The 17,688-nt window shown below is 41.1% G+C and overlaps 1 protein-coding gene across 6 annotated transcripts in view; it reads left to right on the top strand.

Moving 5' to 3' along the window:
- Window positions 1-17,688, top strand: part of IPCEF1 (interaction protein for cytohesin exchange factors 1) — an 83,461-nt gene that overhangs the window by 10,379 nt on the left and 55,394 nt on the right. For 2 of the 6 annotated variants that reach the window (XM_082757119.1, XM_082757124.1), the window contains exon 1: window positions 12,580-12,668. The exons of 3 other annotated variants lie outside the window; for them this stretch is intronic. The gene's annotated coding sequence lies outside the window, so the exon portion shown is untranslated. Of the gene's footprint in view, window positions 1-11,490; window positions 11,617-12,579; window positions 12,669-17,688 lie in introns of those variants that run through there. One more of the 6 variants, XM_082757122.1, reaches the window with a different exon arrangement.

The raw sequence follows: 17,688 nt of genomic DNA, 5'->3' as shown, positions 1-17,688 counted from the left end.
GATCTGTGGTACAGAAAAGTTGTGTAGAGAGGATCAATATTTTGTGGTTTGCGATGCTTCCACTGCGTGGATATAGCGCATGGTCTCTCTGAGGATTAGATATGCTTACAGTTGCCTTCTGCTGCTGCAGAGGCTGAGTCTGCAGGACTAGGAGAGGGAGTCTCTTCTGGCTTGTAATCACCAAAACAACGTTTTTGTCTTCTACAGCTTTTGGAAGGGTCTTTGACTTGTATGTGGCACTTCTTTCAAAATGACTTTCTTCTTATTTCTGAGAAGGCTTTTAGCTGTATGTAGTGTTGGTTCCTTTTGCTTTTCCCATGTAGATCAGGACTGGGGAAAGGCACCTAAATATTTAATCTGACTACTATTCATGGGATCTAAAACTGTCTATAACTAGCGCTGTTTGAATTCTTTGTATAACCATAAACTCTAACATTTTACACAACTGAATACTGTTCCAGCATAACCGGCTTCTACTGTGTTTTGGTTACATGGATCTGATGGACTTGTGCACAGAAACTAGATGTCTCGCTAGGGTCTGTGCCTATCCTTATCTTTGCTCAGAGCACCAGAGGTTTAAGGCAGCCTCCCACTGAAACCGCAGCTTTCCACAGCATGAGCACCGCTTGCAAGCATAGGTCCCTGCTGTCCTTCTGTCTCTGCTCCAGGAGGTCACTTTACAAGCTGTCATGTCCCGAGAGTGACATCCTTTAAAGTAGCACTTCATCCAGCCGTAACACAGTGGCTAGTACAGGACGTGTGCTGTTGATATAAATCTTCCACAGTCCAGAGAGTAGTTAATAGTTAAATGCTCTATGGCTGGAGGAGGCCGGGTCATATGCCGGTTCAACATTTTTATGTGGGCTTAGGCTAGAGAGAAATCTCGAACTGCTGCAGTTGAGTATTTCTGGCAGATAGCCTAAGGGAAGGGGTGGAAAGACTTTTGTAAAAACACTGCTGCACAAATGTATGCTTAATATGTGCATGCAAACATTTTATTAAACAAGGAGCTTTGCATAGCAGGAGAGGCAAGCAGCTGTTCTGCGTGCGGCTGTGGCACGGTGCTGCTTCCCCTGCCCTCTCCTGCCAGGCAGCCCCAGACAGAGCCCTGCTGCTGCAGGACGTTGTTGTTCTTGTTTATTATTGTTATTAATTGTCCAGTTGAGGATTTCTGAGAGAGCAAACATCAGCACTAAATCAATGGGGATTTTCATTCTGAGGATGCTCTCAATTTTATATGGACAGTTTAAGAAGAAGTGCTTATCAAGAAGAAAGAAAACACACTGATAAAATTTGAATTCCAGATGTCAGAAACAACTACAAAAAAAGGAGGGTTAGGGAAAGTACCAAAGAAAGTATCACATCTCTCATCTTCATCGGGTTAAACAAGTATGGATCTATTACTGTAGACACCATAAATGACACATTCCTGAAACAATTAAGAAGGCAACCCATATGATGTGAGTTTTCAGGGTGTATAACAACAATGCATGGTGGTGATATAACATGTAAGAACCATATTTTTAATAGAAATTACAGTAACCCCAAATTCATTATCCATCTGGTAGTTAAGAAAGAAAACAAAGTAACTTTAAAGAAGTGGAGCTAAATTATCTGAACAACTTTCTTGAGAGAAAAATAAGAGGAGGAACTAAAAGGATAAACTGCTTGAGGTGGCATCAAGACTGCTTAAACATGCCATTATTACAAGCTAGGAATAAATGCTTATCGTCTATCAAGGAAGATTTAAAAAAATACCAACAATAAAATGAAAAAGACTGTATGTGTAAACAGCAAATTACAAGAGCCTATTAGAAATAACAAGGCAACCTTCCAAAAATGAAAATCATATTCACTAGAGTTAAATGGAAAAGAGCACAAATCCCAGTAATTAAAGTTTTTTAGTCAAAGTCTTTTCGGTTTGCTTGATAAAATAGTAAAAATGGACTAGGAAAAAAAATAATCAAAATCCTGACAGACCATTAGAAACAAAAAAGAGAAAGATATTGAGTAGTTTGAGTAGTTAAAAAAAAATAAATTTAAAAGGTGGTGGTTGGGGGAAAAGAGATGACAAGGCCATAAGAAACAATGCTAAATGAGCCCTTGTACTAAATTTTTCCAGAAGAGTGCCTTTTTGTGTGGGAGAAATCTCTGGAACTGTCTCAAACTGAAATACTACCAGAGGATCTTTTAGAACAGAAGTAAAAAAGGCTGATGGAGCACCAGGACTTGGCAGCATTCATGCAGAGTTCTAAATCAAGTGGGAAAAGAAAATACTAAATTACATATTATGGTATGTAATTTATTTGCTTAATTAGTTGCAGGGTGCCAAAGGAATGGAAAGTAGCAAACTAATAGCCAGCTGTATTTACACATATCAAGGGAGAGTAATCCTAGTGTTATTTTTTGGGGAGTAAAGAAGACATTCCTCACAAACCTGGAATTCCTTGGATTTGTGAGTGAAGTGAAGGTCCATCCAGTTGACAGAGGATGTGATGCCACAGGTGGGTTAATATGGATTAGGAGTGCACTTAATGAAGCATCTGGTCATCTTATCATCTGATTATCCCCACTCGCCTTGCCATGGTTCACACAGTAGACCGATACCATATCACACAAAATTAGTGCCCTTTGAATAAAATTAAACCAGATGTGTTGCAGGACTGCAGTGCTAATTACTCCATGAGACTATGGCTATTCATCTACAATACTCATCAGATGCTTGGCACCACCTGTTTCGCCCTACAGATTCACTGGCCTATTGCCCTGCTTGCTTATGTACACATAAATACAGTGGACTTGGATTTCTAGAAATCTTTTGGCAGAGCTAGTGTCAAAGGCTTGTGATGGCTTGGCAGCCACAAGATAAGAGAAGTGTCTTATCATGGGTTAGCAGCTAATTAAAAGATGGGGAACAAAGGACAGAAACCAGATATGGAAAAGAGGAGCTAGAGTTTCACTGCATTGGGTCTCCTCAGTTTGAAAAAGAGGAGGTAATGTGATAAAGGTCTGCCAGTTATGACTGGCACAGAGATCATTACAGGGCAATGAATGCTCGCTTTTTACATTCAAAAATTAGCATGCACCATAAAATTAAAAAAAAAAAAAAAAAAAAAGAAGAAGAAAAAAGACAGAAAATTTGAACAAAAAATAAGTACATTTTCATACATCACGCAATTAAATTGGGAGGTAAAAGCAGAAATCTGTTCAAAAAGAAAGAAGGTAAAATTAGCAGAAAGAGTAGGTGTTGAGAGCTAACATGCACAATGAAGCTGTGCCAAACTTCTTTCAGGGTGTCCCCAAACTGTTGAAGGCCAAATGTCCCCACAGCGGTCCTCCCTTCACATTTTCTGTGTTCCTTTGTTCTCTACTTTGTCACCTGCTGTTGGCAACTGTCACAGACAGAGTTTGGGATGATTTTGATTTTGATTCAATTCAGAGGACAAAAGAAAAAAGAAAAAAGAAAAAAGAAAAACCACGAAAACAAAACAAAACACATTTTTATTTCCTTTCCAAACTTGGCATGTAAGCAATTCAGAAAAGAAGAAAACAACAAAAACAAAACATACACATGTACCCCACAAAAACAAAACACCACAAGATCTATTTTCTTCAGTTTGTTATAGAAGATACAGGTACTTCACCTCTTCATCTGGCACCCAGATTATCCATAATTCTGTTCACATTAGCAGTCTTGGACCAAGCACCTGAGACAGAAAGTGTTCAGAATGAAATCTGCGTGCGTACCTTCTTCTCAAACAACATCGCATTATTTTGCAACGGTCCAGGAAGCTTGTTTTAATTGTGGAGATCCTGCTGATGTTGTAAAGACCTGTCCAAGGGCCTCTCTGCCTTCCTGCACTGCCTGTAATAATCTTCCATACAGAGTCCTGCTGTCGTGTCCAAGGACTAAGAGGAACAAGAACACCCAGAGGGTACCTGGGTACCTTCTGACTGCGGAGAGCACAAGGGGCTTTGTGGCTGGGGTTACAACTGTTTGAAGCAGGCAGTACATACACAGCAAGGGAATTACTTTGAAATGATGGCACTGGGGAAAACACACAGAGCTGAATTTGGCACACCAGGTATGAGGGTGTCCTGGCAAGCAGAGACTGCCTAAGGGGCAACGGAAAGCTCCTCAAGAGATACTGTGATCCTCCACGGTTCAAAGACCCTTTGAACTCTTCAGCAAAGAAGTGGTGCAGGCTCCTGGAGAAAAGATGTGTGGCAAAGCAGGAATCTGTAGTAGGGGCTTGTGTAATCACATGCTTAATATATAGTTTCTTGCTTTCCCGTTTCCCCTTTTTCTATAATCATTCAGCTCTTGTCCCCATCATCTCTTTTCTGATTAGACCAGAAACTCCTATACAACAGGAGCTACTGGAACCAAAATACGTAATGTGAGCCTGAAGTGTTTGCTGCAATGCTGCTAGGCCCAAAGCCTTACATGAGGAGATGTTTGGGCCTCAGCAGCTGCTGCTGGTGGTGGAACGACTCTGTAAGAGTGGGGTGGTGGGATGGGGGAGCTCTGAGCCCTGCTGGGGTATGGGGTGTATGGGAACACCATTGAGTCACCCTGGCTGCGGGGGTGGAGAGCTGTAGGTGGGCTCCTTGCTTCATTTCCAATGTCTTGCATTGCTGCTTTTGGAGGAGCTTGCCCTAAGAATGATTACTTCTGGTTTAAAAGGAAAATAAACTTCTGCTCGTGGTGATAAGCTTGAAAGTTAATGAGCTGGCTGTAGTGTAGATTACATTGTCCCTTTAATCAAGGAAGATCTGGAGGGCTTTTCTGAGAGCTGCTTACGCAGTTGCCCCCTATTCCTAAGCAAAAACCAGTGGGATATTCTTGGTGTGCCTGCAGAGGAAGCTTTCTGTGCTTTTGCACAGGCTTGCTATCATTAGCAATGCAGAAGTGTTGGGAGGGTTGTAATACAAGTTTTTTTTTTTTTTTTTTTTTTTTTTTTTTTTTTTTTTTTTTTTCCCCTCCTTGTTTGTTTTATTTAACTGGGGTACAATCCAGTCATAACATTTCACTTTCCTCATCTATAGCTTAACACAGAGCTGTCTTCCTCGATGTTTGGAGATCTTGAGATGTAATATCAAGGTGAAGTGCCATGTTGAGAGACATGTGAACCTAGAGAAAAATGGCTTGTTAAAAAAGAACAGACTCCCACCTACATGTATATCTCTTGAAACCTAGTGCTTAGGTACTAGCATAGGAAGCCTACCTGAAATAGAAAGATTTTAACCACTGGACCAAAATAACTCAAACGTTTTAAAAGATGTATCACAAAATACTTACATCACTTTATCTCTCTCCCTTATCTCACCTTATTATGGCTGGCTGTTGATGATGCAAAATGCAAATAGGGTGGGAGAGTGGAGGACGGGTACAAGTCATAGCTAGGTAGAAAGAGTGGCCAGAGAGCATCCTGTGCCTTCCTTGGGCTGACGCCTTGCTGGTCTGGGGATGAGTGCTGCGGGGGAGCAGAAGAGAGGAAGTAGCAAACGTGGCTGCTCTGCAACCTCAGCAGAAAATGCTGGTGAGAAACAACAAGCAGGCAGCTGAGGTCTGTGCTCTTCCCAGTGAACATATCAGCGTTGCTACGTGAACCCCTTTGCTTGGAGGTCTGGGAGCTCAGCGGCAGGCTGTTCACATCCAAGGCACCCGCACGAAGGAAACAAGCTGGGAGGGAATTTGATTTGGGGAAATTCAATTGGTCTCGATGATAGAGATGATGTGTATATGTCTAGTGATGGTACCACTTTTTAAAAGCCATTACTTGAGAAATAGATGTACAAACAAAAAGACAGCAGTAGGTCAGCCTTTTCTTGCTGCTGTTTCATAAATGGACTTTTTCAAGTTAAATATTCTTGAAGGCAATAATTAAGCTCTGTATTTCAGATGACTGTTTAAGGTACAGTATCTGAATTTAAATGCAACTCAGGTGGCTCTAAAGGATGACTGAATTCAGTGCACTCTGAGTGAGTTGCATACAAGGCGATGTCGTGGTTCCGCTCGAGTGGGCAGCCGAGCTCCACCACAGCCGCTCTCTCACTCCCCCTCCTCAAAGAGGAGTGGGGAGAAAATATGTGAAAAGGGCTCAAGGATTGAGATAAGGACGAGAAAATCACACAATAATTATTGTAACGGGCAAAACAGACTCGGCATAAGGAGATAGTAAGATTTATTGCCTATTACTAACAAGCGAGAGAAGTGAGAAAACAAAGAAAAAAAAGCAAACCAAAAGCACCTTCCCCCCCATCCACCCTCTTCCACCTCCTCCCCCCGAGCGGCGCAGGGGAACAGGGGAATGGGGGTTATGGTCAGTCTACAGCACTTCTTCTCTGCCGCTCCTTCTTGGTCACTCTCGTCCCCTGTGCTGTGGGGTCCCACCCACGGGATGCAGTCCTTGATGAACTGATCCGGCGTGGGCTTCCCACAGGCAGCAGCTCTTTCAGAACTGCTCCAGATATGGGTCTGTACCACGGGGTCCATCCCTCAGGAGAAAACTGCTCCAACCTGGCTCCCCTACGGGCAGCAGCTCCTGCCGGGTCACCTGCTCCTGCGTGGGCTCCTCTCCACGGGCTACAGGTCCAGCCCAGAATCTGCTCCGGCAGGGGTCTTCCACAGGCGGCAGCCTCCGTCGGTGCAGGGCCACCTGCTCCACCGTGGTCTCCTCCACGGGCTGCAGCGTGGAACCCTGCTCCACCGTGGTACTCCATGGGCTGCAGGGGGACATCCTGCTTCACCATGGTCCTCACCACAGGCCGCAGGGGACTTCTGGTCCGGCGCCTGGAGCACCTCTCCCCCTCCCTCTACACTGACCTTGGCACATGCAAGGCTGTTCTCTCACTCCCTTGACTCTCCCGGCTGCTGTCTGGCGCAGCGTTTTTTTCCCTGTCTTAAATATGCTCTCACAGAGGCGCAAAACAACATCGCTTATTGGCTCAGCTCTGAAAACAATGGGGCCCTTCCCAAACATGGGGCAGCTTCTAGATCTTTCTCACAGAAACCACCCCTATGGCTCCCTGCTACCAAAACCTTGCCACGTAAACCCACTACAGGCGATCACTGTTTTTTGATGATGATTCAATTCATCAATTTTTGATGAATTGTTGATATTGATGATACAAATCAACAGCTAGCTTAACTTTTTATCTATCTATTTGTCTTACGTTTGGGACAAGACATCCTTCTGGGCTCTTTACAGGTAACTAGGTTGGCTGCCCTGGAAAGCCCGGGTATGACTTTAGAACTATTTGAAAAAATAAATTTGAGATATGTGAAAATATTTTTTTTCAAAAGACTTTCAAACATTTAAAAATGTATGCAGCTCAAGATATATGCCAGTATCATTCTTTTTTAATTTGCATTATTTTTTCTTTTAGAATCACCCTATTTGAAATAGACTGTCAAATGAGAATGCAAAAAATATGGTGTGTACTTTATTTTTTTATTTTTCCCATTTACTTTACAACCAGCATTACAACTAGCAGCTCCCCTCTTCTCCCAAACACTGTTTTTTTCTAATATGAAAAGTTGTATAAAGATCAGTGTTCCTTTTCCTGTCTGAAAAAAAAAAAAAAAAAAAAGTTTGAAAAACTTTAATTTTGGATCACTTGGCAAAAATAGCTGAAATGTGAAAAAAAGTGAAAGAGAATGATGTATTGGCCTAAGAGAAAAGAAAAGGAATATAGTTTTGAAGGTGTATAATCTCAGGTAATTGCCAGCTCTTACACAGTGATATTTTGTGGTTGGATTTTAGCATAGATTTTTAAAAATGTGCACAAATACGCAGGCACTCCTAAGCATATGTTTTTATTGATCTATCTCCTGCTCTTTGAAAACACACAGGGTATTTCTACGTCTCTCTTGTCTTTTAATACCTATACTGCAGTTCTCTGGATGACCTCTGCTAGTCAGAGGTAGGTTGGATCAAACAGGGAACCAGACTCATTGCACCACCACGGGAGCTCAGGAGGTCTCGCTCCAGCTGAGAGCTCAGACCAGGTTACTCAGGGCTTTGTCCTGCCAGAGCTTGCACAACTCTGAGACTGCACAGCCTCTCTGGGTAGCTGTCCTGACGTCTTCATGGGGAAATTGCTTTTCTTTGTATCTGGACTGAAGCTCTCCTATTTAAAGTTCTGCCTTTGTCCTCTCCTTCTCCTGCAGTGCTCTATTGTGAAGAACCTGTCTCCATCGCCTTGCTGACTCCCTCTTAGGTGCTTGGGGTCTGCTCTTAGGTGACCCTTGAAGCTCTTCCTCACCCAGGCTAGACAAATTCTTTCTCTCAGCTTCTTCTTGCAAGACAACTCAACCATCATGATGGCTCCTCCTGAGCTTGTTCCAGTTTGTCAATGCCTTTCCTATTTTTTGAGGGTTCCCAAACTGGAAGCAATATTTAGATGTATTTCAAACTGAACAAAGGGGGATAATCATGTCCCTCAATCTCCTGGCTGTGCTCCTATCAGTACCAGCCCAGGATGCCGATGGCCTTCTCACAAGCCCACCAGGCTTCCAGTGTATCAGGAACACCCAGTTCCTGTTATTTGGTTAATGACGAAATTGTCTGTGTGGAAAGTTATGGTGGAAAGTCAGTGCAGGGTCTCTGACAGATCAGTGCTTTTTGAATGCATGCAGCTGCAACAAACAGCTGTAGCATTAATACAACTGGAGCTGCAAAAGGCTTTTTATCAAAGATGAAAGGAAAGTGGTGGCATAAAGTTGTGCAAGAAATGACTTCGAAGCAAATAGTGGGATTTAGGATTCTGTGCATATGTTAAACTCCTTGATTAGTATAGTGCTGCAATAAAACCACTGTCTAATGTTTAACTTTGGCAACCATTTGTTTTCAAGTCACTTAGGCAATTCTCTGGTCACTTTATAGATGTTCTGTTTTTCTTTGCAAATAACACTGTCATTAAAAAGATGGCTAATATACTGCCCTCCTGTGAAATGTTTATTTTGGGGAACTCCAGAATCTTTAGAGGTATTAATAAGTGAAGTTTTGTAATTTTCCTCTGATGTGAGTAGTTGCTGTGTACATCCTATAAAAGGGTGAAAGTAAAGCTGTGGAAGTGGTGGGTCAAAAACCAAGTGGTGAGTCAGTGCCAGAGCTGAGGCTGGAGCCTCTGAAGGCTTATCTCATTCCCCTTCAGAAGCAGCCAGTCCTGTGGAGGCCACCGGCATTTTATTCTCAAAGTAAGAGGTGAAAACTCGGCTAATTTCCCCTGCAATTTTGCAAATTGTACCCACGTGATGTTGATTAGATCCCAGGGAGGGAGGGACACAAAGCTGAAGCGATGTGTATGAAATCCCACCACTTGCTCAACACAAGGGTGTTTGAGGGCTGGCTAGCTCTCACTGTGTTGTGAAACAACTTAAAACAGAAAGCAAACCTCATAGGAAGCTGGAACATCTTTACTGCTTAGGAGGAAAACTTTTTCGGTAGTGGGAGTCGGTAGCTTTCTATCATAAATGTTAAGTGCCAGCAACTACTGGTTTGCATGTAACAGTCGGGTATGGCAAATATGAATCATACTGGTTGACAGAGACTCATCTCATCCCACTTGTGGTCTCTGAAGCCTGTGGCAGAAATCACACAACCAACAGAATTTTTTTTTTTTTTTTGATAAGCGATAAGTAATCTGCTTTCAGTGGCTTTCCCATACCTTTTTGTACATTCATCAGGTACTTATTTGGCTGAATAGGCAAAGAAAGGCTAAAACGATACCTCATTTTCCTACCTGGTATAAAACAAACTCAGAGCAAATTTGAGTACACATGGTATCTGATGGGATTCCATTACAAATAATCCGTGACCTGGGCCACTTTTTTTTTTTTTTTTTTTTTTTTTTTCTGATTCCTGTGACAACTGCTGCTCTGCTCAAGGAGAAAATAGAGATGCCATGTCTCAAATCATTTTCTTATGCTGTGAAATTTGCCATGTATATTTCAACCTAATGTTCCTGGAAATTACTTTATTTACTGCTTTCTGTACACAGTGATTCACTATTTGCTCTGCTTCATAAAGTACTTTCAATTCTGCCCAAACTTTCACAGTCAATTTATTGCAGCAGTGAGTTCCAAATACTGTGCTAAAATTCACTACCTTCTGTCCATTTTGTTCATCACCTTTCATTATTTGTTCCTTCCTCCTCCATTTTTTGTTTTATACGACTAAGAGATTTATTTCCCTATCTAAACCATAATTTTAAATATTTATGTTCAAATTTATGTACAATCCCCTATCAGATATTCCATGTTACAAAGCATTGTTATTTTTTAAATTTATGTTGATACAAAAGATTTTTTCTCCCCCCTGGCAATTCTTGATCAGTCTTCTCGCTCTTTATTCTTCACTATTACTTAGTCTCAGAATGTTCTTCCCATTCTTTCTTGGTGGTGATTATTTTACAGAATATTCCACACAAAGCTGTGTCATTGATTCACACAAAAGCATTCTTACACCCATGATATTATTCACCATTCCCTTCCTTATTTGTCTGAACATTCTGTTCTTTTTTTTTTTTTTTTTTTTTTTTTTTTGACTACAGCTGCACATTAAGCAGAAGCTGTCTTTGAACATGTTGTACACCTTCTCTTTTATGTTGATGTTTGCAGCAGCAGAGCCATTAAGTTAATCAGTTGAGTATTTTCCACTTCAGATGTTATTAATGGAAATCTAACAACAAAGGTTCAAAGGTTCACTTACCTTTGTCTTACCGTGTATCTTCAAATGATACATTGGAGAGAAATTTTTAGAATCATCACCTTAGATGTAATGTGTTAGAAAAGGTGGAAAATAAGAGAGAAAATGACATTAAAAAAGTTTATTAGTATGTTGTGAAGTGTTCACTAGTGCTCCCCAGTGCTGATGCAAAGTTCCATATGCACATAATGCAAATACCAGTCTCCAAAATGCAATGCGTAGACAGATGACAGCTAAAAGGTAATTTCTAATACTTTATTTATTTTTATTATTTATTTATTTTTTATTCTTTTTAAGAAAGATGAAAAAAAGAAAGATCTTGCAACTGTAATGGAAGCTTTCCTCAGACTTGTGTGCTTGAGGGTGATTTCTGCATTGGCTGGATGCTGTTGGGGATGCAATGGTTATCTCCTGGCTACAGAGGTACAAGCTCTAAGGTGGATGGTCAATGAGTTCATTGTTCTGGTACATCTTTATCTCACAAAAGATTCATTTTCACAGCAAAATATCTTCATCTGGCTGCACTGATGTACTGAAAGCAATGCGTTGTTGCTCAGTGTGAACTAGGCTTTCAAGTTACTCCCTATAGGCTGACATGACTCATTTGTTTTCTATGTACCTATGCTTCTGCCAAGACTACTAGAAAGCCTTATAATTATAACAACTGGCATTCCTGGCATAAGCAAAACCCAAATTAAATTTCTTCCGGGTGTCCTACAGGTGGCACTGTAATTTCAGCGTCATGCATAGTAATGCAGTCAGATCTCTGGATGGTTCCTGTACCTCCCTGGGGACCCTGGAATTTCCCTGCCACAGCAGAGGGAGATCTAAGGAAACACAGGATCATCCCTAGACAGCACAACTCCATGCTGCTTTGAAGAAACATGTCTGTAATATACCAGTGAGTAAAAAATTTCAAAGCACAAAACAATCTGCCTCATTTTTAAGTGTCCGTCACTTTGAAGAAGAGAGAGATTTATCAGAGTGTGTGCTCTGTTCTATGCAATATGTGGAATAAGTAAAGAATTGTGTAGAGAGTGCAAATATTTTTTTTATACTATAGTTAATTGTTGATTCATTCTCAAAGCCTACATGCCTGTGAATGAAACTGTTGAATGCACAGGGCAAAAAAAGTACACAAAGATGTAATTTTTATTTCTTTTTTGTTGAATAGGGCTGTTGATTTTGATTTATCAAAATCAAACAGTTATTCAAAAAGGGAAATGAAGTTTTTTTAGTCAAAAAATGGGAAATAAAGATTGTTAATGTGACCAAGGTGCAGACCTTGCTGTCAGCCTCATTCCTGCTTGGGATTCTGTTTCCTGGGACACACCTTGTAGGTGACCCAGAAAAAACAAACCGGTTGTGCTTCATGCCCCATTCTTCCTGTTGTCCCAAGGGCTTCACTCAGCATGGCAGGGCTTGGGCTGCCCGGAGTCCTCCTGCACTACCGGGTACATGGTTAGACCCCTGAGGACCAAGGAGACCAAGGCTGAAGGGGCATCCTGGGGAGTGGGTCTGCAACTGAGACTATACTGAGGCTTGCGCAGTGGGATTTGTTGCAGGGCACCTATACTGTGATTGCTCCTGTCTCCCACCATCACATTTTCTCAGAATTATTCAATACAAGTTTTTAAGTTTTTTAAACCACGTTCCATTTGTGAAACAAAAATTAAAAAACAAGCTGAGAATATTTCTAATTTTTTATTTCCATCCTCCATCCTATTCCTACCTAGCTCGGTTCCAGTATTAATGGCTCTGGCAGGCATGGCTTTTAGCACTTACTTTGATGCCTGGCTTGTGGTTTGCATAGTTATGACTTGTAAAAGACACACCAGTTTCCTCTTGGGCAATTTAAGCTTTGCAACCAATTTCTGTAAGAGTTTCCTCTCTGCTCTGCAAGGTATAGGAGTTGACAGGACAAGTGTAGCTCTTCGTCAGAATTCCGTGCTGGTAAGGCTGTGGCTTCTTTCTTTCCTTTTAAGTGACAGATGTAGGTGTTTCTGTCTGGTGATATCTATTTTCTTTCTTTTCAGTCTTTTTTTTTAAACAAACAAACAATGGTTTTAGTTGATGAGAAGTGACACTTGGTATGATAAAGGAAGTTCACACTGGCACATAACTGCTATTTTTTTCTACATAACAGTGTAAAAGATCTTATGCTTCCCTTTTTCCTCCATTTTGTTTAAAAAATGCAAATGTGTTACTTAGAAATTATGAATTCATTAGAAATAATGAGGCTTGTTTGTGGAGTGAGGACATGTCGGCATGTATGTAAACAATTTGTATTCTGAACGAGTTCAATTCAGTTATGTTTCAGAAAGATCCAGTCAAGGACAGGGTGACAGTGTAGGTACATGCATCAGGTAAATCAGATCTTTGTGAAGAGAGGCATATAATATGGAAATAGAAGCAGTTCCTTTACTGATGTAGGGTTTTGAAAATGTACAAATCTAGGATCATGTAAAAAGTATTTAATGTGCAGTATGGGGGTAGAATGTAATGTCTTGTGGTGACAGCACTGGGTAGACTGATTTCTGTTTTTAATATGAAAAGAATTTTGGAATACATTAATTTTAATGTTTTTCTCATAGATATGAAGTTTTATTGGTAGAGACACAGCAAAAGTACAATGTGAATGGGCTCATCCTCACCTTGAAAAATAGGACACCTGGAATTACAGTCTTCTGTCTTTTGTCCTGAAATACAAAATTCAAAACACCAACTACATTTCTGGACTCAGGTTTTCTTCCAGCGAAAGCTGAGATTAACAGCTTGTTTAATCATTTTCTTACCCACTGGCTTCCAGTAAGTCCTTTTTGGGCAGTAGGGCAATACCTTTCTTTACTGGGGGCAGTTATATTAATTGAAGTTCTTGGAAGGCTCATTATCTCTGCTCAGGGACTGCAATTCAGGTCAATAGGATTTTCTTGTCTGCTAGTTATGCCAATCTTCAATGATTTGAGACAATTCCTAAAGGGGAGAGAAATTGCTTGGTTCCTTCCCATGAATATCTTTTCTCTACCTTCCCCTGTGGTGACATTTTTACACTTTTTGGAGGCAAATATTGCCTCTGTGGGAAGGAGAGGCTTCCACAGTGCCCCTCTCTTGGTACTGACTGGTGAAACAGCTGCACACCATTTGAGCAGGTGCCCAGGCTGTGGTATGTCTGGGGCTATGTGCCTCAGGTCAGGGATTTTGAAGCTTTCTGCTTTCAAATGCTTCATCACTTTGACCTTGCCCACTTGCTGCCTCACTGCCACCTCTGAGAGAGCAGTTCACTCCTTAAAGCAGGGAGAGTGGGTACTCCCAGACGGTGCTCCAACAGCTGCTTTCCACTTGCAAGTCAGCCTGATTTCATAGGTAGGAAAGGTGAAATGGCACATTAATGTGTATACTGTCAGCAAATGCATGCTCCAGGACTGTATCAGCATGGGATACTGAAAGAAATAGGGTGACGGCCATTTATGCTGGTCTGCTAATGTTTTCATGAACTTCTTGTACAAGCTGTCTGCTGTTTGTTCCCATGCATACTGGGAGATCTGACTTATTGTGGGACTGTCAAGTGGCCAGAAAGCAGCATGTGCTTCTCACTTTTGAATGTGTTTCCACAAATGGGTGCAGCACCCTGCTTCTGCATGCTTCAGGCATGCTCTCTGCTAGCATTAGTGCATTTGCCACAAGGCTGCTGGGGAACGCATTGAACTGGCAAGGACTGAAAAGCTTCAGTGATGATTAAGATACTCTGCTCTATTTCATCCTGGTTAATTCCAGATATCAAAGTGTTCCCACCTGCCCCCCAGATCCATCTCTTTCGTGCTCTTGTATGTGTTCTAGCTAAAAAAATACTGTCATGGTTGTGGGTGAATGAGGTGAGGATTTGTTTGGGTAGAGATACAGTGGTAACACACCAAGAAACTGTACAGACGGAAGTGTTGTCCGCTCCCTCTGTTAAATGGTGTGTCCATGCAGCCAGCTGTGAATCAGCGTGCCATGTGGAGGTCCCAGCATATTCTCTGTTGTTGGCTCTGGAGGTAGGAGCAGTGACCCAGAGCGTGTCACGGAGGGCCATGCTGCTACATAACAGGTGAATAGTTTTCAATTGTTTCATTTTTGTTTCTGGAGATGTATTCAGGGGATCATTCACTCATCTGCTAATGTAGCTGGTACTATTTATGGGCCAATGTGGCTGGTACTATTTACAGGCCTAGAGAATGGGCCCTCCCTGCCTGCCGCATCACTTACTGCTAATGAAATCATGCTGCGTGTGGTTACACAATTACTGAACAGGGAGACAGGCACTGAAGTAATATTTATTACCTATTTCTGCATCTCAATTTCCCTCTTGGCTAAGATATATTTATGTCTTTTAAGGAATTTTCTGAAAAGCAATGCATGCAATTAAAGGCATAGCTCACCTTGCTGTTGTTCTCAACATACCTATATATGTGTGTATTGCGTTTATGCCTTAGTGACATGCATTTCTAAAAATATTTCCCTTCTGCAGCCTCCTCTACCCTCTAATTGTTCACTTCTCTTTCCTATCATCAAGTTTCAGCCTGGCTGCCCTCCAGTGTCTGCTTCTTTTGCTTTTGCTGTGGGGCATCTCTGGCATTAGCCCCATCAATAAACCGAATTCTTCTGCTACGATGAGTGTGTCTGCCCTCCTTGAGCTCCATCCCCTGCCTCTGGCATAGCCAAGTCATGCTTTCTCTGTGGAGATACCTTCAGTTATCCCCGTGCTTCTCTTTCATCTCCGAACAGGTCTTTCTGATTGCTTCTAAGGGGAAAAAATCAACGAAGTGACATGGCTTTGCCCAACCAACAAGTGTCCCTTCTTTAACTGCTACTTCTGCAGATACAGCTTCCTCATCTGGGTAGAGCTCACCTTACTTACCTTCCTTTTCCCCAGATCCTCCTCTAGTCTTTCTCCCTTTCCTCAACTAGCATGTTTTTTTTTTTTTTTTTTTTTTCTTCTGTTAAATGCAATAAATCAAGAAAAGCCTCTGCTCTCTGCCATAATTTAATCCTTGATTTTGTCTGAAAATCTCTTCTTAAAATCTTATTTTCTGTGATTCTGTCTGCCAGTGGTTCTCCACCTGTTTTCTGAGACACTTAAAAATTGCCTTTCAGAAGATCCTTGGTACACCCCAAAATGCTGTCTTTGCTCTACTAAAAGATCCTGTCCTCTGATTCATTTTTCCTCTGCACTTCATGCCTGCATTATTTCATTCACAAACATCAGTTCAGCTTCTCCATCTACAAAGGGAGGATCTACTCCTGTAACACAGATTTTATCTATCTATTTATCCATCTATGTATCTATGTATGTATGTATCTATCTGTCTATCTATTTATTTTCCTGACCAAATGTAGGATTTGTCCTGTATCTCTGATATGTTTTGGCTCAGCCTTTAGGTGGAATCAGCAAGATTAATTGTTGCCTTTCATAAGTCATCTTATGTCACTACTGACAGTTAAACTGTGGTCCAAGTGCCTTTTTCAATTCTCTACATCTTTGCTTCCAAGCTATGTTTATATTTTGCACATGCTTTCAAATGTCTTCATTCTCCATACACACAAATAAAGTGTCATCTAAGTTGTCATTATTTCATGTCCCATTTATTGAAATCTACAATTATCTGGCCTTGACAAAGGCAATTTCACCTCCTCATATCAATTCAGAAAGTCACTATAAAGGTAATTTTCTTACACTGCTGTTTTGTTGACATCTCTGCCTATTTACACTTCTGGGCAGTGTCAAACATAACTGAGCTTTAACTGTCATTTTGAATTCTCTGACATCTTCCCTCCCTCTCTTATAACACTTTCATATGTTTTGCAGTCTCCTAAAAATATCTCATTATTTTTCTAAGTCACATTAACTTTGATACTGTCTGAGATCCAACAGATGATTCTGGTGACTGTTTCACCATTATTTTGGGCTCCCATCTACATCCTCCTGTTGTAGCCTGCCTTAAATTGGAAACTGTCAGGAGCAGAGTTACCTTCTCTTTTTTAATTTTTTTCATGTTCCTACAGTATGTCACACATGGTCTATTACAATGGAAATAAATAAATTGCAATCTCCATTGCTAATACTTCAGAAAAGTTCCTATAACAATATTATGTGTGATAAAGCTGTGAATCATTTTACATATATCTCTGCTTTGGTACATTGTGTAGCTGCTTTGTTATCCTCATTCCTTCTTGCAAGGTCTCAGGAGAACTCATGTTCTTACTCGTTGGTGTATCCAAGTCTATGAGTTTCTTCTAGGAATAGCTGCTGGGTACAAGCACCATCAAATACCGCACCAGCTGAGTCATATTAATTGTGCTTATTTTCTCTTAATCTAAAGCAAATGCAACTGCTAGGCAATTCAGTTTAGCTTAAATCTCTTCCATAGTTAGTATGTCTCACCTGACACCGAGTAACTTGCTTGAGTGTCTGAGCTTTCTTTATCTTCCTAATACAGTCAAATTATTTGTGTGGATCTCACAAAGTTCAAGGAGAGTGGAAATGATGTCAAATCATCAGGTTTTCTCAGAAAGCAACAGTGTGAAGATGTTTGCAGCAAGTAGGAATCAGCACTTCCAAAATTTGTTGTTGAACATCTCTTCATTTAAGAGCAATTAGGGAATTGAGAGGGGAAGGAAAGGGGGTGGCATTGAGAAGCAGAAAGTATTATTATTATGATTATGTATTAGCAATTTAGTGCACTAGAGAGGTTCTTTTCAGGTGTGATTTTTGCCTTGTGTCTCCACCTGGGATCTTGTGGATTGTACCCAAATGCACAGTGGATGCACTTAAAGCACTTTCCCTCCTGCAGAGGCTAAAATTGAAAACATACCCTAAAGTGACGCATAGCATATGCAGTTGCAGGGGAATGCAAGACTCTCCATAAGCTGTCTGTCTTCTGGATATGTTGTTTGTGCCTGACATAAACTGAGTTGCCAGTGAAGATGCGTTGTG

Source organism: Aythya marila, assembly GCF_965140915.1.
Source record: "Aythya marila genome assembly, chromosome: 3".
NCBI classification, from domain to species: domain Eukaryota; kingdom Metazoa; phylum Chordata; class Aves; order Anseriformes; family Anatidae; genus Aythya; species Aythya marila.
The sequence above is the reverse complement of the archived record's forward strand: the minus strand, read 5'-3'. Positions and strand labels throughout refer to the sequence as shown.